The sequence below is a fragment of the Artemia sp. Qi Xiang Cuo genome, chromosome 1, assembly GCF_049724085.1.
Source record: "Artemia sp. Qi Xiang Cuo chromosome 1, ASM4972408v1, whole genome shotgun sequence".
Lineage (NCBI taxonomy): Eukaryota > Metazoa > Arthropoda > Branchiopoda > Anostraca > Artemiidae > Artemia > Artemia sp. Qi Xiang Cuo.
The window spans coordinates 12,758,129-12,782,823 of NC_142794.1; the positions used below are offsets into that span (position 1 = coordinate 12,758,129).

The window sequence follows — 24,695 nt, forward strand, 5'->3', positions numbered from 1 at the left end:
GAGGATAACAAATCCCCCCAGCCCTAAGGGCAAGGGTTGTAAGTTATGCCCTGGGGACATATAGGGTTTTTATAGAAAGTTTGGTAATACAAAATTTGCTCATTGGATGGAAAGGATGGCAGTTTAACTTCAGAAGAGGCTCAGTCTTTCTCCCTGAAAAAGACTATGTCAACATAAAACGAACAAAAATTAATCGAAAAAACTTTTTGCACAAAATAAGTTTTTAAAAAAAAGTAAAGAACTCCATTAAAGCAAAAATTAAAAACAATAGAAATTCTATTGTTTTATGGAAGGGATGGCAGTTTAACTTCAGAAGAGGCTCAGTCTTTCTCCCTGAAAAAGACTATGTCAACATAAAACGAACAGAAATTAATCAAAAATACTTTTTGCACAAAATAAGTTTTTAAAAAAAAGCAAAGAACTCCATTGAAGCAAAAATTAAAAACAATAGAAATAGAATCAAATAATCTACCAAACATACAACTACCACAAATCAGTAACAATAAATAAATTAAAGCCAAAACAAACAGAAATTAAAATAATTCAAACTCAAAACGAGCAGAAATTTATCTGAGTAGGGTTCTAAACCCTATGCTTTCTAAAATCTAGAGTATAATTTGTACTTTACTAAAAAAAATTTTTTAAATGTTTTCCCTTTTATAACTTTAAGAGATAAAAAATTAATAGATTTTAAGGAATAGATATCAGCATATGTATATTAAATTAACAACGCACATTTTTTTCCGTAAATTCATTTGAATTTTTTTTCTTTCAGGTTATCAGCTTACAGGCTACTGGGCTTAGGCCTTCTGGTTACCGCAAGGTCAAAGAGATATGTTCAATGGCTCATTTAAACCCTAGTGCCTATCTCTACCGAGTGCCAGGGTTCCCCCGGTTAATTCCCCAATAAATTCCCCTGCCAAATTCCCCACGGAAAATATCCCTCCCCAGGATAATCCCCCCATGGAAAATTCCGCACCTGCAAAATCGAGCAGTGACAGAGAAAGTACAAAATAAATACCTCAAAGTGTCAACCAAATGTACGGGTGCGGGTAACAAAAGTTACGTGTATTTACTTTTTGTTACGGGTAACATGTTACATGTTTGTTACGGGTGAAAAAGAACTTTAGATTTAGAACTCTAAATTTCCGATTGAGTGGGCATCTTCCAAACTTTGTACGATCACGAAGGAGCTGGGGACAAGGAGGGAATAGCCCTCTCCAATACAGAATATATTTTGCTCTCTTTGGGGTCCAATGTTACTCTTTACTTTCATGATAACGGCATAGACTAGATATATTCCTAGAAACCAAGAGGGATCAATTTCTGCCTTTATCCCCCCTTTCATCAACAAAAACTTGAAATTTATTGAAAAACTATTGAATAGGAAAATTAATAATAAATTTATGCCGAAAATTATCACGGATGTGTGTTGTTTTTTTTGTCCCTCAGTTCCGACCGAGCCAAGAGTCCTAGAATCCTAGGAGAGGGCTCAATCAAACAAAAATTGAAAGTCTTAGGGACCAGTTAAGTGACCAGACAGATTGGAGGACCTTTAGCCCTCTTCCAGTACCTATTTTCCCCAAACACATCTGATCGAAATCTTGAGATAGCCATTCGGTTCAGCATAATTGAAAGGTCAGGTATAATAAATGTGCCTCTGAGGATGACATGACCCCGCACAGTCCCTTGGGAAAGGGCTTAAAGTTTTACAATTATTCCACTGTTTACATACAGTATTTGTTGCGAGAGGAGGAGGGGCAAGAATTTTCATGGGGAGAATTTTCAGTTTGGAGGAAATATTCTGGGAGGAGATTCCCTAGATCCATATATAGAATTATTTCTATTTGTTTTTCTTTCTCTTTGGATGCATAATTTTACATACGGAGAATGTTTTGATTTTCGTAAGGGGAATTTATCGGGGGAATTTTTGGGTGGGGGGGGGGGAGGAGATGTTCCAGGTAGGGAATTTTCCATGGGGAGGGGGATTTTCCGTGGACGGACGGAAACTTTACGTTGAGAAATTTTCTTGGGGGAAATGTCTAGCTCTCTCTCTTCCCGCCTCTTGTAATTTCGTTTTAATAGCGTCATCGTCAAGTGTCAAATGGTACCTTTCAGAGCGGAAAAGCTAAGAAGCATAATAAGGGAACCATTACAATTTGCAGGGTCAAGAACCATCTATCGGAGGAATATAATCCTCCCTCTTGTATACTCCAAAAAAATGTTTTTCAGTCATTTTCACAAAATAAATTTTATTTTTTATGCGTAAGATAATTTCTTAAACCACATTGGCCTGCCGTATTATAAGAAAAGGAAACGCTCTAAAATGGGGCTATTAAGGCCAAACGAGATTTACTGAATAAGCACACCAAGTGAATATTTCGAGAGGACATCAGCCTCTCTTCTTCATCTTGAAACGAAATCATGTATTTAATAAAAGTGCCGAAGAAAAAAAAAATCCAACAAAAACAAACGCGGAAAGTAAATGTGAAAAGAAACCAAAAAACCAATGAAAAAACAAAAAATTAAAAGATGAATAAAATTCAATAAATGCCAAAAAAACAAGAATTAAAACCAAATACCTAACAACCATAAAACCGAGTCATTCGCCAATATCCGTGTTTTGCACAAAATTAAAACAAAAATATGATCTGCCATCGACGGATACTAGCTCAGTTTTTCGCGAAATTTTGAAAATTATTGAATTTTTTTGAAAAATTACTGAATATGAAAAATAATTATAAATTTATGCCGAAAATTATAAATATATATATTAATTAAAATAAAATTTACTTAATATATATATTAAGTAAAAAAAAAAATCTGAAATGTATATCCTAGGCTATATTAAAAAAAAATGAGCTTACATTATTTGATACATCAAAGTTTTGGTAAAATTTTACTTTAGCCTTTTGGCTATCTTGGAAAGGGGGTAGGTTATGAAACCAAAACTATCAGGGATGGGTCTACAGGCTAAAGTATGTCCCAGGAAGGTATTTTGAAGAAACTACCTCCACTCCTCCCTCTAGAGGGTCCTGACCTTTGATGATCCTTATAAATATGTGTTTTATAAAAGTAAAACCTTGCAAAATAGATATTCTGCTTAAATGAAGTACAACAAAATTGTTTTCAGCTTCACAACTGTGCTCAATCCCAATTTATAAAGTTTTGAAGATATATAAATACTTTTCCTAAATTTTGAAAAAAAGAACATTGATATGGCTTAAAATTCTACTCAAATAACGGGAAATGTATTTTCAGAACTAAAGCCAGAGAAAAAGAAACCGATAACTGAAAATTGTTGCAAAATGTTGTTTTGTCAAAATTTCAATAGGACCTGTCATATAGGCAAATTTCAGGACCCTCTAGAAGGAGAAGGAGTAGAGGTAGGTACTTCAAAATACCTTCCCAGGACAAACTTTAGCCTAGAGACCCATCCCCGATAGTTTCATTTTCCTAACCTAACCCCTTTCCAAGATAGCCAAAAGTAGCTAAAGTAGAATTTTACCAAAGCTTTTTTCACAAAAGTAAAGAGTGAAATTAAAACTTAACGTATAAAGACTTTTGCTTCACATATTCCGCAAGATATATCTACAGAACTAGCTTATAGAAACTGACTCGTAGTAAATTCGAACTATAAGCTGAATTCCAAAAGGTAGCGCTTTACTGGAAACAGAGCTTAGTTGAGGTTTTCTGGAGAAGTATAGTTGTCTACCAAAAGTTATTAATAGCATAGCTGGCTATTTATTAGAACTCTGCAGATACTGGCAAATATCCCGAGTTATTTTCAAGCTATTATTTTTAGATAGATCCTGCGTAATCTGTGAAGTAATCCCATGTGAAGCAATGATTTTGTTCGTCTGTAGTTTCAACTTCCGCAAATGAAAATAGATTTTTATTATTATTACCATGGGTAGAAACTCCAGCCCTCAAAAAGGTTGAATGAAACGTCAATTCGATGCCCTCTGTGTTAGCAATTTCTCTGGGGAACCTCTATTTTTCTTATCCATAATTAGCTCAAAATTTCAATTAAAATTGCTCGATTATAATTGCTCTAATTTGATGATAATTGCTCTAATTTAATTACTTAGGAAAATAAGACAGCTTTTGATCAAGGTCTCAAGTGTGATCTATTCAACTGCGTGTCATGTTTAAGTGTTTCTCTGTTTAAGTGGCACATTCTCCGCATTAAGAGACTAGACAATCAACTTTTAAGACACCAACTTTCAAAGCACCAATACCACATTCAATTTCTACTCAAAGGGATTGGACAGATATTTTCCGGTCTTTTAAAAGTCTCTGTTTGCAGACAATATTTGCAGGGAAAAGCATTTCCTCGGCAACGGTAGGAATGTATGGACGTTAAAAGATTTTTTTTAATTAAGCCATTATTAATTATTACGAAGAGAAGTTTGAACAAACTACCCCCCCCCCTCCAGCCATATAATTTTTAAAGCCTATGGCGTCATTTGTGTTTTATTTAAAAATATATTATGTTTTTTGAACAGTGTGATTTCTGTTTGCAAACTCTGTTTGCAAACGATATTTGCAGGAAAAAGCATTTTCACGGCAACAGTTGGAATGTATGGACGCTAAAAGAATATGTTTTTATGTTTTTTGAACAGTGTGATTTAACTTTTCAAAACATCGACGAAGATATAAAAATAAAATAAACCACTGCAATAATCAAGATGACTGGTACTAGCTAGCAAAAATAAACTGAACCTTTAACTTATAGTCAAGGCCGTGTCCAGGGGAGGGGTAAGGGGGATTGAACCCCCCCCCCCAACTGTTTGTCCGACTTGTTGAAACGTAACAAAAATGAATATCAACAATTTTGTTATGCGTTTTGAAAGTTTTTTTTGTAACCCCCCCCCTTCAAAAAGCCATGGATACGATCCTGCATATGGTAGTATTATTTCTTTGTAATCTCAGTAGTTTAAGATTCAAAATTTATTTGACATATTTTTTTTTCTATTTTACAATTTTAGAACAAAATATGTTTGATTTTTAGTGAAGGAAAAATAGCATAATATCCTTTAGAAGGTTTTCAGGTGGGGAAGGGTCCCAATAGCCAAGCTCATTTTTATAGTAATTTCTGTTCGTTTAAGTCTGACTTTTGTATTTATTTTATTTTATATACAAAATAAATCAAAAAAGATTGGTTCCCCTCCGTAAATTCCCCCTGGAAAATTCCCTGTGGAAATCCCCCTACCACAGAAAGTTCCCACCCGGATATTTCTTCCCTCCCTTTATTGTCCCTGGATAATTACGGATTTTCATTAGAAGGGAAATTGAAGCTACTACTCACCTGTTTAAGTCAGAGGCAATGCTTCGATGCAATATTTATTTATTTACTTATTGATTTATTTATTTACACTTCAAACGGAAGGAGTTATCGTATTAATCTTCAGGGCATGCTTATTCGAGTGAAAATCGAAGTTCTAGTGGTCTTTTTAAGATTCAAAAATGATTGGTGGGCAACCAGCATTCCTCCCACGCCGTTTTTCCGAAGTACAGCGGGTCTGCATGCATAATGTGTTAGCTACAATTATTCTGATATTATGAAGTAAGAATTGTTTTCTTACTTCACACTGTCCAAATACTTTACCCACCACCCCCATAATGTGCAAATATATAGCCCAAATTATATATTTCCCATTTATTTCTGTCAATTCTCTTTGTCTTTTCTTTCGCTAAGTTGGAAGAAACTAGTGAAAGAAACCGGTTTTAGAGTGCGTCAATGCATGAACAACTTGAGACGCAGGGGGTATTTCATACAAGTTCTATCAAATTCAAAAAAAGCCTATCAAAATTTTCAAATAGTTATTTTGTTCAAAACACTTCAAAAGTAAATAACTATGCCTCCAGGGTTGACAACCCCTCTTCAATCCCCTAGAGTGATGGCCACGGGCATACGGAGCTTCTTCCCTAGGGAGGGGCAACCGATTCTGTGATGAAGAGAGAGGGGATAAATTTATATTGGCAGTTCCCAAAACCTTACATTGCCAGCAAATTCTATCATACCTATGACACCTTTATTAATAAGTAATCACCAAATATCATAAATCATCAATAAGCTTCAGCATTAATCAATATTCTTGGATTAGAGCTAAATCTTTACAAGACATTATGGATAATTGCTTCTTGTTTGACTTTTATTCCGTCATTTCAGCTGTTTATTTCTAGCTTTTTCAACCACCTACCTTTTATCGACTGCTTTTTCAGCCATCTAACTTTTTTCAACTGCTTTTTTAACCATCTGTTTTTTCAACAATCTGCTATTTTCGGCCATATCTAGTGTAAGTTTGAAGTTCTAGGTGAGGGGGGCTAGCTTCCCCCCTCTGCCCCCTCCCCCCTTCCGTACGTCCATGGTGAGGGCTGAGAGTTGTGCAAGTTGTCCATTGTTAAGATATAAGGTTTTTTATGGGATAGGTTGCCGTATAGACTTTGGTTGGGACTTATTCAATTGGAAACTGAAAGGTCCAGTGTCCTTTTTTAGAGTCAAAAGTGATAGGAGTGATTTTCCCCGAGTAAAATCCCCCCTGAGAATTCTCCTACTGAAAATACCCTTCCCCTTGAAAATTCCTCTGCGGAAAATTCCCACCCGAATAGTTTCGCCCGTATTCCACCTGAATAATTGTGGATCTTCATTAGAAGGCTAATTGAAAAGTCTACTCACATGTTTAAGTCAGAGGCAATGCTATAGCATTACCTACAGTAAACAGCCACAACGCTTCAATGTACTGTTATTTATTTGTTTTTCCCAGAGGCAACTCAAATGGAAGGGGTCGTCGCATCGAGCTTCGGAGAGGGTCATTCGAATAAAAATTACATGTTCCAGTGCCCTTTTTAAGAGTCAAAAGTAATTGGAGAGCAACCACCCTCTATCGGCTTTTTTTCCCAGACACATCCGATAAACATTTTGAGATTTTGGATTCTGTTCGAAATAGGTCAAAGGTCAAATAACTACGCCTCCAGGGCTAACATCCCCCCTCCGGTAGTCCAGGCACAAAGGCTATAAGTTATGCAAGTCGCTCATTGTTAAGCTAAAAGGTTTTTTTTTTTTCAAACAGTTCGTGGTAACGAACTGTAAGTAAGGAGCGACCCGGCTCAATGGTAACCGAAACTGTAGAAAACGGTATTTTGATACAAATAGATACATCAAAAGAATCAGATTTTAGTTCTGATTTCAAATATATAAGTGTCATGAAGGTCAATTTTACCTATTAAAAGGAACGCGTCTGAAAAAATTTGGCTTATTATCGGAAAAAAGAAAACAGGCTCCTTAAACACAACGGAAACCGAAGGAAATTCGCACCCCTAGGTTCAACATATAACGAAATATTCCTGCCGATTTTTCGAGCAGTTATCTACAAAAATATGGAATTTTCTATTTTTTGCCAGAAGAAAGATCACGGATGCGTGTTCATTTGTTTTTTTGTTTTTTTTTTCTTTTTCCCAGGGGTGATCGTATCGACCCAGTGGTCTTAGAATACGTGGGAGGGCTCATTGGAATGGGAATTAAAAGTTCTAGTTCCCTTTTTAAGTGACCAAAAAAATTGAGGGCAACTAGGCCCCCTCCCACGCTCATTTATTTTCTCAAAGTCATCCGATCAAAATTTTGAGATAGCCATTTTGTTTAGAATGTTCGAAAAAATTGCAAGTATGTCTTTTAGGATGACTTAATACCCCGAGGATCCCAGGGGGAGGGCTGAAAGTTATGAACTTTACCCAATGTTAACATATAGCATTGGTTATTTGGAAGCATACAGACGTTTTCAGGGGAGATTTTTTCTGGTAGTGGGGGGGGGGCTGGTCGGGGGTTATGTGGGAGTATCTTTCCATGAAGGAAGTTTTCATGGGGGAAGGCACATTGCTATGAAGGGGACGCCGGATTTCCCAGCATTATTTAAAAAAATATCAGTAATTAAATATATAAAAAAACAAGTTTTTCAGCTGTAACAGCAGCAACATAAAAATTTTATACTAACAGAAAATGTTACATATATGATTGGGTTCACGACTTAGTCAATACCACGCTTTTCAAGCCCAAGAATTTATATTAGTTTCATTAGAGATATTTATTATCATTACAGGACTTTTTTATTAAGCGGTAAGTTTCAAATAATTGGATCAAAATTTTAACCTTATCATAAAGAGCGAGGTATTGACTATGGGGGCAAACCCCCCTAATATACGTACTAAAAATATACGAATATAGAAGTTCCTTACGTAAGTCAATTCGTAAGTTACGTATATTTATCACTAATAAAAACGTTCGTAAATAAAATTAAATAAGTGTTGAGAAAGCCATTTAACCAAATAAAAGTAAATTAATATGCAAATTTTGTTTTAATTATTCATGTACGGTGAGCCAAGATCAAAACCAGTATTTATTCAAAAACGTTCAAAAATTAAATTAAAAAAAAAAAAGTTTTTTTAACTGAAAGTAAGGAACGACGTTAAAACTTAAAACGAACAGAAATTATTCCTTATATGAAAGGGGCTGTCCCCTCCTTAACTCCTCGCTCTTTACGCTAAAGTTTGACTTTCTCACAACTCAATTTTTTTTATAAAATGAAAAACTTTAGCGTAAAGAGCGAGGCGTTAAGGAGGGGACAGCCCCTTTCATATAAGGAATAATTTCTGTTCGTTTTAACGTCGTTCCTTACTTTCAGTTAAAAAAAATCTGTTTTTTTTTTATTAAGAAAAGAGGGCATGTTCTATCCTGGATCTCCAGAAAAGCTTAGCCTCTTGATTTCCGGGAATGTTTCTGCTTTACCCTGTTTTAATTAAATTAAAGACTATCATTCAACCCCAAGAGGGCTAGCCCTTTCTTATCCTCATCCTCCCCCTCATGATCGTAGAAATTTCAGAGAATTTAGTATCAGTCATTTTTTATATCTAGAAAGTGATAATTTATCCATGATCTTTCCTTGGTAAAAAATATAGGCCTACAATTCCAGACATTTGTAGATGAGAGCTTTAAACCTCTGCAGTAAGGTTCTCTGGCTGTTTTGTTGTTAGGGAATGGGCATGTTTCTCAAAAGATGGATTTGAATGCCAAAACATCCTATCACTCATTAAGTCTTCATGTAAATTAAATGAAAAAAACAAGTTTTTTTTTTAACTGAAGTAAGGAGCGACATTAAAAGTTAAAAAGAACATAAATTATTCTGTATATGAAAGGGGTTGTCCCCTCCTCAATACCTCGTTCTTTACGCAAAAGTTTTATATTGTTTTAAAAAATAAAGTTGTGTGACAGGTTCAAACTTTAGCGTAAAGAGCGAGGTATTGAGGAGGGGACATCCCCTTTCATATATGGAATAATTTCTGCTTGTTTTAAGTCTTAATGTCGCTCCCTACTTTCAGTTAAAAATGCTTGTTTTTTTATTTAATTTCTGAACGTTTTTTAATTATTGCAGCTTTGATTTTGGCTCACCGTACATGAATAATTAAAACGAAATTTGCATATTAATTTTACTTTTTTTGGCTAAATGGCTTTCTCGAAATTTTGTTCTGACGTAACTTACGAATTAACTTACGTAACGAACTTCTATATTCGTATGTTTTTTACGTATATTAGGGAGTTTTCCCTCTATTTGATACCTTGCTCTTTGCTCTAAAGTTCGAATTTTGTTCGAATCACAAAACCCTGAATCACAAAGGCCGGTTAATTAGAATAGACAGCCTTTTTGAAACTACTAAAAAAAAACTTTAGCGAAAAGGACGAGGTATTGACTATGGGGTCGAACCTCCTCATATACGTAATAATTTCTCTTTGTTTTAAGTTTTAATGTTGCTCCTCACTTTCAGTTGAAAAACTAGTTTTCTTATTTAATTTCTGATCGTTTTTTAAATAATGCTGGGAATTCCGGCGCCCCCTTCATAAAAATGTCCCTTCCCCAAGAAAACATCCTCCATGGAAGGATCCTCCCCCGTAACCCCCTCCTCCAACCCCCTCCCATCAGAAAAAAAATCCCTCCTGAAACGTCTTTTATACTTTCCATTAACCAATACTATATGTAAACAATGGGCAAAGTTCATAACTTCCAGCCCTTCCCCCGTGAACTGTGGGGGATTAAGTCATCCTCAAAGACATATTTAATTGATCTTCGACTATGCTGAACAAAATGGATATCTCAAAATTTTGATTGGGTGACACTGAAAAAAATGAGCGTGGGAGGGGGCCAAGTTGCCCTCCAATTTTTTTGGTCACTTAAAAAGGGCATTAGAACTTTTAATTTACGTTCAAATGAGACCTCTTACGATATTATAGGACTAATAGATCAATACGATCACCCCTAGGAAAATAAAAATAAAAAATAAATAAATAAATAAACACGCTTCCGTGATCTTTCTTCTGATTAAATAAAAAAAAACAAGTTTTTTTAACCGAAAGTAAGGAGCGACATTAAAACTTAAAACGAACAGAAATTATTCCGTACATGACCGGGCCTTTCCCCTCCGCAACGCCTCGCTCGTTACGCTAAAGTTTTTTATTGTTTAAAAAAATAGAGGTGTGAGAAAGTCAAACTTTAGCGTAAAGAGCAAGGTGTTGAGGAGGGGACAGCCCCTTTCATATACGGAATAATTTCTGTTCGTTTTAAGTTTTAATGTCGCTTCTTACTTTCAGTTAAAAAAAACTTGTTTTTTTATTTAATTTTTGAACGTTTTTGAATAAATGCAGGTTTTGACCTTGGCTCACAGTACATGAATAATTAAAACAAAATTTTCATATTAATTTACTTTTATTTGGTTAAATGGCTTTCTCGAAACTTGTTTCATTTTATTTACGAACGTTTTAATTAGCAATAAATATACGTAACTTACGAATTAACTTACGTAACGAACTTCTATATTCATATGTATTTAATACATATATTAGGGGGTTTGCCCCCTAGTCAATACCTTGCTATCTAAGGGAAAGTTCGAATTTTGTTCCAATTCTTTAAAAATGACCGCTTAATCACAAGGGCGATTAATTAGAATAAATAGCTCTTATGAAAGTACTAAAAAATCTCGGGCTTAAAGAGTGAGGTATTGACTACCAGGTGAACCCACTCATATATGTAATATTTTCTGTTCGTTTAAGATTTTTATGTTGCTGTTGTTGCAGTTGAAAAACTTGTTTTTTTTATATTTAATTTCTGATCTTTTTTTAAATAATGCTGGGAAGTCCGGCGTCCCCTTCATAGCAATGTCCCTTCCCCCGTGAAAGCTTCCTTCATGGAAAGGTCCTCCCACATAACCCCTGACCCCCCCACTACCAGGAAAAACTAAAAGAGTCATCCTAAAAGACATACTTATAATATTTTCGAACATGCTGAACAAAATGGTTATCTCAAAATTCTGATCAGGTGACTTTGGGAAAAAAAATAGCGTGGGAGGGGGCCTAGTTACCCTCCATTTTTGTCACTTAAAAAGATCACTAAAACTTTTAATTTCCATTCCAATGAGCCCTCTCACCATATTTTGGGAGCACTAGGTTGATACGATCACCCCTGGAAAAAAAACAAAAAAACACGCACCCGTGATCTTTCTTCTGGCAAAAATGCAAAATTCCACATTTTTGTAGATAGGAGCTTGAAACCTCTACAGTAGGGTTTTCTGATACGCGGAATATGATGGTGTGATTTTCATTAAGGTTCTATAACTTTTAGGTGGTCTTTCCGATTCTTTTGATGTATCTATTTGTATCAAAATACCGTTTTCTAGAGTTTCGGTTACCATTGAGCCGGGTCCCAATAACCAATACTATATGTTAACATCGGGTAAAGTTCATAACTTTCAGCCCTCCCCCTGGGGGCTTCGAGGGATTAAGTCATCCTCAAAGACCTAGTTATTATATTTTCGACCATGCTGAACAAAATGGATATCTCAAAACTTTGATCAGGTGACTTTTGGAAAAAATGAGCGTGGGAGGGGGTCTAGATGTCTTCCGTTTTTTGGGCACTTTAAAAGAACACCAGAAGTTTTAATTTCAGACCAAGTGAATCCTCCCACGATATTCTAGGACCAATGGGTCGATACGATCACCCCTGGGAAAAAAATAAATAAACACGCATCCGTGATCTGTCTTCTGGCAAAAAATGCAAAATTCCACATTTTTGCAGATAGGACCTTGAAACCTCTATAGTAGGATTCTCTGCTACGCGGAATATGGTGGTGTGATTTTCATTGAGGTTCTATAACTTTTAGGGGGTCTTTCCTCCTTTTTTCGAAAATCAGCCAAATTTTCTCAGGCGCGTAACTTTTGATGGGTAAAATTAAACTTGATGAAACTTATATATTTGAAAACAGAATTAGAATTTGATTCTTTTGATGTATCTATTGGTATCAAAATTCCGTTTTTGAGTTTCGGTTACCATTGAGCCGGGTTCCTTACTTACAGTTCGTTACACCACGAACTATTTGACAAAAAAAGCAAAATTCCACATTTTCTCAGATAGGAGCTTGAAACTTCCGTAATCAGGTTTTCTGATACGCTGAATCTGATGGTGTGATTTTCATTAAAGTTTTATGGCTTTTTTGGGGTGTTTCAGTTTCCCCCTTTTTTCAAAAATAAGGCAAATTTTCTCAGGTGCGTAACTTTTGATGGGTAGAACTAAACTTAATGAAACTTATATATTTGAAATCAGCATAAAAATCTGATTCTATTGATGTATCTATTGGTATCAAAATTCTGTTTTTTAGAGTTTCGGTTACTATTGAGCCGGGTCGCTCCTTACTTACTGTTCGTTACCACGAACTGTTTGATACAGAATAAGTTTCATAGGCAGCGCAGTCTTGCTACCTAAGTAAAGAACGATGTTGGCGCAATGTATTATTAATTTTTTGTGTTCTTCTTTTTCCAGACCAAGACACTTTGTAACGAAGTAGTTTCCGTAAAGAATACAAGAAGGAATCAATCGACAAGAAATTGAAAAGACAATTGTCGTATTAAACAGCCGAAAGCAGTTTGAATACAACTAAAACGCTATCAATGACCACCATTACCCCAGACACATCCAATGAAAATTTCGAAATAACCATTTTGTTCAGCGTAGTTGATTTCCATATAGAAATTATGCTTTTCAGGAGAAAACTCCCCCACAACCCTCAGGAATAGGAATTTAAGTTATGCCCTGGGGGCATATAAGAACGATGTTGGCACAATGTATTATTTTTTTTCCCTCTAGAGAAAGGTACTACGTATCAAAGAAGCTGTCATAGAGACTTCGGAAAAGGCTCACTCAATTGGAAATTGGAGTGGTTTGTGCCCTTTTTAATAATCAAAAGTAATTGGGAGGCAACTAACACCCCTTTCACGCCAACCATTTCCCGAAACACATCCAATGAAAACTTTAAGATAGCCATTTTTTTCAGCGTAGTTGATTTCCAGATAGAAATTATGTTTTTGAGGCTGACACTCCCCCATAGCCCTCAGGGCAAGGGTTGTAAGCTATGCCCTGGGGGCATATAACATTTTTATAGAAAGAGTTATAGTAGAAATTCCAAAAAAGGCTCGTTCGAATGGAAATTCAAAAGGCTAGTGCCCTTTTTAATAGTCTAAAGTGATTGTAAGGCAACTAGCACCCCTTCAACGCCAACCATTTACCCAAACACGTCCAATCAAAATTTTAAGATAGCCATTTTGTTCTCGAAATTTTGTTCTGACGTAACTTACGAATTAACTTACGTAACGAGCTTCAAAATGGCTATTTCGAGAACAAAATGGCTATCTTAAAATTCGTTTGTTTTATTACGTATATTAGGGAGTTTGCCCCCTAGTCGATACCTTGCTCTTTACACTAAAGTTCAAATTTTGTTCGAATCACAAACCCCTGAATCACAAAGGCCGGTTAATTATAATCGATAGTTTTTTTGAAACTACTAAAAAAAAACTTTAGCGAAAAGGGTGAGGTATTGACTAGGGGTCGAACCCCTCATATACGTAATAATTTCTCTTTTTTTAAGTTTTAATGTTGCTCTTCACTTTCAGCTAAAAAACCTGGTTTTTCTTATTTAATTTCTGATCGTTTTTTAAATAATGCTGCGAAATCCGGCGCCCCCTTTATAGAAATGTCCCTTCCCCCAAGGAAACATCCTCCATGGAAGGAGCCTTCCCCGTAACCCCCTCCTCCACCACCCCCCATCAGAAAAAAAATTCTTTCTGAAACGTCTTATTACTTCGCATTAACCAATACCATATGTAAATAATGGGCAAAGTTCATAACTTCCAGCCATTCCCCCGGAAACTGTGGGGGATTAAGTCATCCTCAAAGACATATTTATTAGATGTTCGACAATGCTGGACAAAATGGCTAGCTAAAAATTTTGATTGGGTGACTTTGGGAAAAAATGAGCGTGGGAGGGGGCCAAGTTGCCCTCCAATTTCTTGGTCCCTTAAAAAGGGCACTAGAACTTTTAATTTTCATTCAAATGAGCCCTCTTACGATATTCTAGGACTACTGGATCGATACAATCACCCTGGGGAAAAAAAACAATAAACACGGATCCGTGATCTTTCTTCTGACAAAAAATGCAAAATTCGACATTTTTGCAGATGGAAGCTTGAAACTTCCGCAGTAGGTTTTTTTTTATACGCTGAATCCGATGTTGTGATTTTCATTAAAGTTCTATGGGTTCTTTTTAGAGCTTTCTAAAAGTTCTTTTTGGGGTTGTTTCCCCCTTTTTTTGAAAATAAGGCAAATTTTCTCAGGTGCGTTACTTTTGTTGGGTAAAACTAAACTTAATGAAACTTATATATTTGATATCAGCATAAAAATCTGATTGTATTGATGTATCTATAGGTTTCAAAATTCTGGTTTTTAGAGTTTCGGTTACTATTGAGCCGGGTCGCTCCTTACTTACTGTTCGTTACCACGAACTGTTTGATACAGAGTAAGTTTCATAGGGAGCGCAATCGCGCTACCTAAGTAAAGAACGATGTTGGCGCAATGTATTATTTATTTTTTGTGTTCTTCTTCTTCCATACCAGGGCGCTTTGTATCGAAGTAGTTGTCGTAGAAACTTCGAAAAGGGCTCATTCGATTTGAAATTGGAGTGGCTTGTGTCCTTTTTAATAGTCGAAAGTGATTGGAAGGCAACTAACACCCCTTCCTCACCCATCATTTCCCAAAACACATCCAGTCAAAATTGTGAAATAGACATTTTGTTCAGCGTAGTTTCCAGATAGAAATTATGTTTTTCAGGAGGACACTCCCCCACAACTCTCAGGGATAGGGATTTAAGTTATGCCCTGGGGCATATAAGAGCGATGGTGGCATAATATATTATTTATTTTTTTTTTTTCTTTTAGACCAGGGCACTTCGTATCGAAAAAGTTGTAGTAGAAACTTCAAAAAGAGCTCATTCAATTGAAAATTGGAGTGGTTTGTGCCCTTTTTAATAGTCGAAAGTGATTTGAAGGCAACTAACACCCCTTCCACGCCCATCATTTCCCGAAAAGCATCCAATCAAAACTTTAAGACGGCCATTTTGTTCAGCGTAGTTGATTTTCAGATAGAAATTATGTTTTTCAGGAGGACACTCCCCCACAGCCCTCAGGGCAAGGGTTGTAAGCTATGCCCTGAGGGCATATAAGATATTTATAGAAAGTGTTATCGTAGAAATTTCAAAAAAGGCTCATTCGATTCGAAATTCAAAAGGCTAGTGCCCTTTTTAATAGTCGAAAGTGATTGGAAGGCAACTGACACCCATTCCATGCCCACCATTTCCTCAAACACATCCAATCAAAACTTTAAGATAGCCATTTTGTTCGACGTAGTTGAAAGTTCTGGAAATTAGATCTTTGAGGATGTTAACCCCATAGCCCTCAGAGCAAGGGTTGTAAGTTATAACCCGGGGGAAGATAAGATTTTTATAGAAAGCGTTGTCGCAGAAACTTAAAAAGGGGCTCATTCGATTTGATATTGAAATGGCTAGTGCCCTTTTTAATAGTCGAAAGTAATTGGAAGGCAACTAGTCCCTCTTCCAAGCCCACCATTCCCCCAAACACATCCAATCAAAATTTTTAGATAGCCATTTTGTTCCACGGAGTTGAAAGTTCTGGAAATTATACCTTTGAGAAGGACACTCCCCCCACAGTCTTCAGGGCAAGGGTTATAAGTTATCCACGGGGGGCATATGAGGTTTTTGTCGAAATCTTTGTCATAGAAAATTGAAAAAGGGCTCATTCGATTCGAAGTTCAAAGGGCTAGTGCCCTTTTCAATAGTCGAAAGTGATTTGAGGGCAACTAACCCCCCTCTCACGCCCACCTTTTCCCAAAAACATCCAATCAACATTTTTAGATAGCCATTTTATTTAACGTAGTTGAAAGTTTTGGATATTAGGTCTTTAAGGATGACAGCTCTCCCCCCAGAGCCCTCAGGGCAAGGGTTGTAAGTTATGTCCTGGGGGCATAAAAGGTTTTTATAGAAAGTGATGTTGTAGAAACTTCTAAAAGGGGTCATTCAATTGGAAATTAAAAGGGCTAGTGCCCTTTTTAATAGTCGAAAGTAATTGAATGGCAACTAGCCCCCCTCTCAAGCCCACCATTTCCCCAAACATATCCTATCAAAATTTAGAGATATCCATTTTGTTCAACGTAGTTGAAAGTTCTGTAAATTAGGTTGTTTATGATAACCCCCTAAAAACCCTCTGTACAAGGGTTGTAAGTTATGGCCTGGGGGCATATAAGGTTTATATAGAAAGTTGTTGTAGAAATTTCAAAAAGGGCTCATTTTATTTGAAATTGAAATTGCCCTTTTTAATAGTCGAAAGTGAGTGGAGAGTAATTAACCCCCCTCTCACGCCCACCATTTCCCAAAACACATTCAATCAAAGTTTAAAGATTGCCATTTTGTTCAACGTAGTTGAAAGTTCTGGAAATTATGTAATTAAAGATGACAAACCCCCGAGAGCCCCCAGGGCAAAGGTTATAGGTTATGCCCTGGGGCCATATAGGGTTTTTATAGATAGAGTCGTTGTAAAAATACTTGAAAAAACACTACTTCGTCAAAAATGGAGTCAAATTTTATATGTCTTTCAAATACCGTGTTTTAACCCAATTACTTGACTTAGTATGTTTTGGATCATTCTAGACCAAAAACCAAGAAAATGCTATGCACAAAAACGAAGCCTTATATTCACCCAATCAACTCTTAAATAGCGTTCATGAGTTTATTGTCAAGGTGGACCCCCATACAGAACAACAAAATTAAATTAATTTTGGCTATACTAGTTTGTGACCAAAAACCAGTTTGTGTGGGGCCAAAATTTATTTACCTCTATCGCTGGTAGGTTTTTAAGTTACGGGGTATGTAGCTTTGGCTAGGTAGACCTGAATTAAAACAAAAATATTGTTAAGATTGGTTGTATCTATATGGGACATCAAAGTTTGGGCTCCATTTTTTTTTCTGAGACAAGTCAAACAGTTCGTGGTAAGGAACTGTAAGGAAGGAGCGACGCGGCTCAATAGCAACCGAAACTCTAAAAATGGGAATTTTGATCCAAACATATAAAGTTCGTTAATTTTAGTGTTACCCATCAAAAGCTACAAGTCTGAGAAAATTTGCCTGATTTTCGAAAAAGGGGAAAAACACCTCCTATAAGCCAAGGGATCTTAATTAAATTCACATCATTACATTAATCATGCCCAAGAAGCCCAACAATCATGTCTTTGGAGATAATATACCCCAACAGCCCCTAGGGAGAGGTTTTTAAGAATAAAATTTGCCCACTGTTTACGTTTAGCATTTGTTATTGGGACGTATGCATACAGGTATTGGGGGGGATTTCTGTTGGTGGGATTTTCAACGGGGATAATTTTCCATTTGAAGGGAAGTTCCTGGCAGGTGAACTTTCCAGGGGAAATTGACGCTTAAGGAATTTACCAAAATTCCTATACGAATTTATTTTTATTAGTCTTGCCTTTTCTTTGCTGACTCAATTTTACATGTGGATATGTTATAGGGAATTGTCCGGGGAAAATTTTACCAAATTTTTACCCCCTTCCACACCCATTCTTTCACCAAATTTTTCCTGCAAAAAATACTGAGATAACCAATTTTGGTTCAAAATAGTCGAAAGATTTAATAACAATATTTTTGAAGATAACTTAACGCCTTAACACCCACGAGAAAACGGCAACAAGCTTTGAACTTTACCTATTGCTTACATATTATATTGGTTATTGGTAAGTATACAAATATTTTTTTCAAGGGAAGTACTTTCAGCGGGGACGTGGTTATTTTATGCAGGGATATTCTTAAATTGGGAGGGTAGTTTCTGGGGGGTGATTTTCATGTACAGTGAGCCAAATTTAAACCTGCATTAGTTAAAAAAGTTCAGAAATTAAATTAAAAAAGCAAGTTTTTTCTGAACCGAAAGTAAGGAGCGACTTTAAAGTTTAAAACAAACAGAAATTATTTCTTATATGAAAGGAACAGTTCCCTCCTAAGCACCCCTCTCTTTACGCTTAAGCTTGACTCTTCGTCATGAATCTACTTTTTAAAGCAATAAAAAACTTCATCGTAAAGAGCGAGGTGTTTAGGAGGGGAAAGTCCCTTTCATGTTCGGAATAGTTTCCGTTTGTTTTAAGCTTTATTATCGCTCCTTACTATCAGTTAGTAAGAAAACACTTTTTTTTTATTTAATTAAACAGTTCGTGGTAACGAACTGTAAGTAAGGAGCGACCCGGCTCAATGGTAACCGAAACTCTAAAAAAACGGAATTTTGATACCAATTGATACATCAAAAGAATCAGATTTTAATTCTGATTTCAAATATATAAGTTTCATCAAGTTTAGTCCTACCCATCAAAGTTACGCTCCTGAGAAAATTTGGCTGATTTTAGAAAAAAGGGGAAAATACCCCCTAAAAATCATAGAACGGTAATAAAAATTACACCATCATATTCAGCGTATCAGAGAACCACACTGTACCGGTTTCAAGCTCCTATCTACAAAAATGTGGAATTTTCCCTTTTTTGCCAGAAGAAAGATCACGGATGCGTGTTTATTCGGTTTTTTTTTTGTTTTTTTTTCTTTTCCCCAGGGGTAATCGTATTGACCCAGTGGTCCTAGAATATCTTAGGAGGGCTCATTGAAATTGAAATTGAAAGTTCTAGTGCCCTTTTTAAGTGACCAAAAAAATAGGGGCAACTAAGCCCCCTCCCACGCTCATTTTTTTCTCAAAGTCACCCAATTAAAATTTTGAGATAGCCATTTTGTTCAGCATAGTCGAAAATCTAATAAATATGTCTTAGGATGACGTAATCCCCCACAGTTCCCAGGGTAAGGGCTGCAAGTTATGCCCATTGCTTACATATTGTATTGGTTATTGGGAAGTATACATCCATTTTCAGGAAGGATTTTTTCCTGGTGAGGGGGGGCTGGAAGAGGGGCGGGGTGGGATCTTTCCGTGGAGGATGTTTCTTTGGGGTAAGGGACATTTCTATGAAGGGGGCGCCGGATTTCCAATCATTATTTAAAAACAATCAGAAATTAAATTTTTAAAAAAACAAGTTTTTTCAACTGAAAGTAAGAAGCAACATTAGAACTTAAAACGAACAGAACTTATTACTTATATGAGGGGGTTCTCCCCCAAGTCAATACCTCGCTCTTTATGCTACATTTTTTTAGTGCTTTCAAAAGAGCTATCTATTCTAATTAAACGGCCTTTGTGATTCAGGGTTTTGTGAATTTAAATTTTTTTTTAACTTTTAACGTAAATAGCATGGTATTGACTAAGGGGAGAACCCCCTTATATACGTAATAACATATACGTAATAAAAAAAACAATAATAAAAAAAACAAGCGATATGGCTCAATAGTAATCGAAACTTCTAAAAACGGAATTTTGATGTCAATAAGTGTATCAAAAGAATAGGCTTATAATGCTGGTTCTAAATATATAAATTTTATTAAGTTTAGTATTACTCATCAAAGGCTACGAGCCTGAGAAAATTTACCTGATTTTTTAAAGAGGGGGGAAACATCCCCTACAAGTGAAAGAATTTTAATGAAAATCATACCGTCAGATTCAGCGTATCAGAAAACCCTATTACATAGGTTTCAAGCTCATATCTGCAAAAACCTGCAACTTTGTATTTTTTGCCAGAAGAAAAATATACGAATATAGAAGTTAGTTACGTAAGTTAATCTGTAAATTATGTCAGAACCAAATTTAGAGACAGCCATTTAGTAAAAGAAAACTAAAATTATTTGCAAATTTTGTTTACTTATTCAATGACGGTGAGCCAAAATAAAAGCTGCATTAACTAAAAAACGATCAGAACTTAAATAAAAAAAAAAGTTTTTTAAACTGAAAGTAAGGAGTGACATTAAAACTTAAAACGAACAGAAATTATTCCGTATATGAAAGGGCTGTCCCTCCTCTACGCCTCACTCTTTACGCTAAAGTTTGACTCTGTCTCACAACTTTATTTTTTAATAAAAAATTTAGCGTAAAGAGCGAGGCGTTGAGGAGGGGACAGCCCCTTTCATGTTCAGAATAATTTCTGTTCGTTTTAAGTTTTAATGTCACTCCTTACTTTCAGTTTAAAAAACTTTTTTTTTATTTAATTTAGACTAAGATGACGTGTCGGCAAACACAACGTGACTTCAAAGATAATAATCGTATTTTCTAAGGACATTGCTATTTGCGATAGATACCTACAGAAAAAGTTTTGATAGTAAAACACAAGTCAGTAATTTAGACCAAAGAAAAAAAGGAATATATATTCGTTTATAAAAAATAAAAAAACTCTTCTGCCTTCTCCCCAAATGAGACAAATTTTACGTGTGCCACCAAGTGTTTGTAACTGGACTAACCGAGGTAAAATGCAAAAAAACATTTTACCCTACTCTAAGAAGCCCAGGTAAAAAAAAATTGTCAGAACCGTATCAAATTTTTTGGGTTCCCTAAGGTACCATCACTAGCAAGCTGCAAGATGAGTAAACGCAACCCCAATCCCAGAATCAGATTCCAAAGAGACATTCCGAGTACCAGGACAATTTAACTTGTTAATTCTTAAGCATAAGAGACAAGCAATTATTCCTAATATTAACCGACAATAAATCTATTTAGTCTTACTTGTAAACCGTGATTTGCCAAGTGATATTATCTTTGCGTTGTGTTTTTGTTGATGTTGTGACTGATAAAAAAAAGGGGAAAACCGCTCAAAATATAAATCGTCCGCTAAAACACCATGAGTTAAGTTTTGATATTCAAAGTTCACTCTCATTAAAAAAAAAAAAAAATAGAAAATCTATGTATTTAGTCTTCAAAAGGTTCAACACAGTTTGGCAAACGCATACTGCCTTTTTTTTAATCATAATGAGAAAAATTAAAAATTGTTGAATTTCAAGATGTTTTCATGCGACAAAATAAACTTGGAAACTTAAAAGGAAGAACATGAATTTTTCGATCGCTGTGGAATATGAATATTTCATTGGAAGAATTAGAAAACCCTTCCTTTAGAAATATATGCGTAACCCGTATAATGTGTAATTCGACTTGTATGTTTCAGACGCGAGAATGACGTCAAAATATGACAAGGGCATTGAAGACGAACAACAGATGAAAGGAGGTAAATCTTGGACATCATTCTTTTGGTTTTTTTTTTTCGGTTGGCATAAACGTACACAGCATGTAAATTTGGTCCAAAATACTTGCGTTTCGGCATTTACGGGTTATCCAGAGTAATTTTTCTCGTTTTCAACTGCAATAATTACGTCAAATAAAATATTTACGTCAAATAAAATAACTACGTCGAAGGTTTTACGGCATAGTGTGAATGAACCATATCATGTGCTATTCGTAAAGACGCGGGTTATCTTTTGTGTTTTCTCTAGTTCTCTTTACTCTAGCTATGCACTTTTGTTAAAAAAAATCCTAATAATGGGAACTCTTACCCCAAATAGGTCCTGCTAGAACGGCAAAGGTATAGAATTATAACATAAATAAAAAGCCACTTGGGATGGGATTCATAAACAACAAAAGTACGAAGAACAAAAGGGAAATCTTTTTGTAAGACAGTGGAGATAATTTGAATGAATATTTCGGCCCTATGTCCAAGGGCCGTCCTCAACAAGACAAAAATATATAAAAGAAAAGACTCACAACAACATGCGACCAATAAAACCAAAAAAGTGGAAATTCTTCAAAACAATCCTAGCATCATTACTTCAGCGAAGTTCAACCAGGACTCTGGTTGAGTCCTGGTTGAACTTCGCTGAAGTAATGATGCTAGGATTGTTTTGAAAAAATTTCCACTTTTTTGGTTTTATTGGTCGCATGTTGTTGTGAGTCTTTTTTCTTTTATATATTTTTGTCTTGCTGAGGACGGCCCTTGGACATAGGGCCGAAATATTCATTCAAATTATCTCCACTGTCTTACAAAAAGATTTCCGTTTTGTTCTTCGTACTTTTGTTGTTTGTGATGGAAAGGCAGTGTGGTCTTCGTCGCTATTTTCGATGGGATTCATGGAGCAGGTCTTTTTTGTATAGAATTATGTATTGTATAGAATTATTTTGTATAGAATTATGACATAAATTAAAAGTCGCTTGGGATGGGATTCTTGGAGTAGGTCTTTTTTTCTAACATTAAACGGCGGCGACTGTTACCAATAGAATAATTGCTGACCATTTCCAATTTATTTGAAATGAAAACAACATAGTGGCTATAGTATAGATTGCAGAGAAGCGTCTGAGCGAACTGAACCGTCGCATAGAATTATGCGCTTGGAAGTCTTATTATGTCTTTACTTTTGGACTTGCAACTTTAGGACTTTCCCTTCTGACCAAGAATGTATATGTTTCGGGTCAAAATGGCTCGTAACGGTCCTTTAATGTAACAAACTCTCTTTTCCTACTAATAAAAAGGACATTTGAACACAAACTTCTATTTGAACAAGTACTCCCCCCCCCATATTTTACACCCTATGGCTTGAATGGTTGCCCTGGAAAACAAAAACAAGCGTTCATAACTGTCAATTACAAGAAAAATGGTAAAATTTTTCATTTTGCAGAAAGTTATGATAGGCCGCTGTAGACTTAATTTTATGTATTTTGAATTAGGAAAGCAATTATGTTATTTTTGGATGTATTGGTTTCAAAATGTTGGTTCTTGGAGGCTCAGTTACTGTCGACAAAGGTCGCTCTTTACCTATAATTCATTTCCATGAGACGTTTGAATAAAATCTTGATCTAGTGATACCTCTTACTGTATTTTGATCTTCTTTTAGTCATTAACATGGACGATTTGATTAAGAACCTGCTTTTGATTTGATTTTCCTTACTTAATCTGAACTAAAGTTAAACTAAATTCCACTGATTGAGAATTTTATTGATTAAGAAGAATTCAACCGAAGAAGAATTTTTTATTTTAATTTAAGATGAATGGAAGGTAAATTTCTACCAAATCATATTATTGACTTACGCATAAAGTGAATATACCACTCGATGCCTTTTTTTATGCTGATTACGAATATAATAATCATTTCTATCGGAAATGAATTTTAGCCCCTCCCCTATATATGCCAATTCAGGGTATTTATTTCTACATTAGGGGGGGGGGTGGAGTGGGGGTAAAGTTTAAACTTACCTCCCATTTATATCAGAAATAAAATTTGCCACCACCCCCCTAATGTAGAAATATATACCCTGAATTGGCATATATAGGGGGGGGGGCTTAAATTCATTTCCGATAGAAATGATTATTATATTCGTAATCAGCACCAAAATGGCATCGAGTGGTATATTCACTTTATGCGTAAGTCAATAATATGATTTGGCAGATATTTACCGAGTGGAAATAGGCTATTATTTTCGATTTTGTTCAGTCGATAATTACATTTTTGAACGACAAATAACTTACTCCCACCTTGAGAATCAATTTCAAAATAAGAACACCCTTACTAAAAATGTTGTTGCTAAATTCTTGCCAAAACTCACTCCTTAGCAGTGATTTCGAAGAACTCAAAACAAGCTAATCACTTGGTGTAAACCAGACCAACTGTTTGGTAAACACAACCATTTGAAACACCAAGAATTCTAAACTAACACAGTTATTAGTTGTACAGTTCTAAAAACATAATCTTGGCTTCCTATTGGCTGATTTTCTGGAAGAGGTGGAGTTCTCTCCTGGAAATGATGGTAATCGCGGGAAAAGAAAGTTGATAACTTGTATTGCTTATCTGTGCGTTATAACTCTCTAAAGATAAAAAATAGACAAAAAGGTGAATCTATTCACGATAGTAGAATCGAAAAGCCGCCATATTTTTTTCAAAAAGCAATTGTAAACAGCAGAAGCAACGTCAATCAAACAGTTCGTGTTAACGAACAATAAGTGAGGAGCGATGTGGCTCAATAGTAACCGAAACTCTAAGAAACAGAGTTTAGATAACGATAGATACATCAAAAGAATCGAATTTTGATGCTTATTCATAATATGTAAAATTCACCAAATTTAGTGGCACCTATCAAAAGTTATGAGCCTGAGAAAATTTGCCAAATTTTTGAAAATAACTACCATCAGATTCAGCATACCAGAGAACTGCAGTGTTCAAGCTCCTATTAGCTTGGGCGCCAGACCTCTATAATGTGACAACTAGGTGATCAAAAAGACACAGTCAGTTTGACAATAGTTTCCGACTCTATCTACCACGCTGAATCTGAATATGGGTGGTGGCAAAGCCGGAGG

General features: G+C 35.6%; 1 protein-coding gene across 1 annotated transcript in view; it reads right to left on the reverse strand.

Annotated features, from left to right (window-relative positions):
* LOC148956016 (uncharacterized) overlaps nucleotides 1-24,036 on the reverse strand; it is a 109,402-nt gene extending 85,366 nt beyond the window's left edge. Inside the window, exon 1 of the mRNA XM_089093602.1 lies at nucleotides 23,948-24,036. The gene's annotated coding sequence lies outside the window, so the exon portion shown is untranslated. The remainder of the gene's footprint in view (nucleotides 1-23,947) is intronic.
* Between the last annotated feature and the right edge of the window lie 659 nt (nucleotides 24,037-24,695).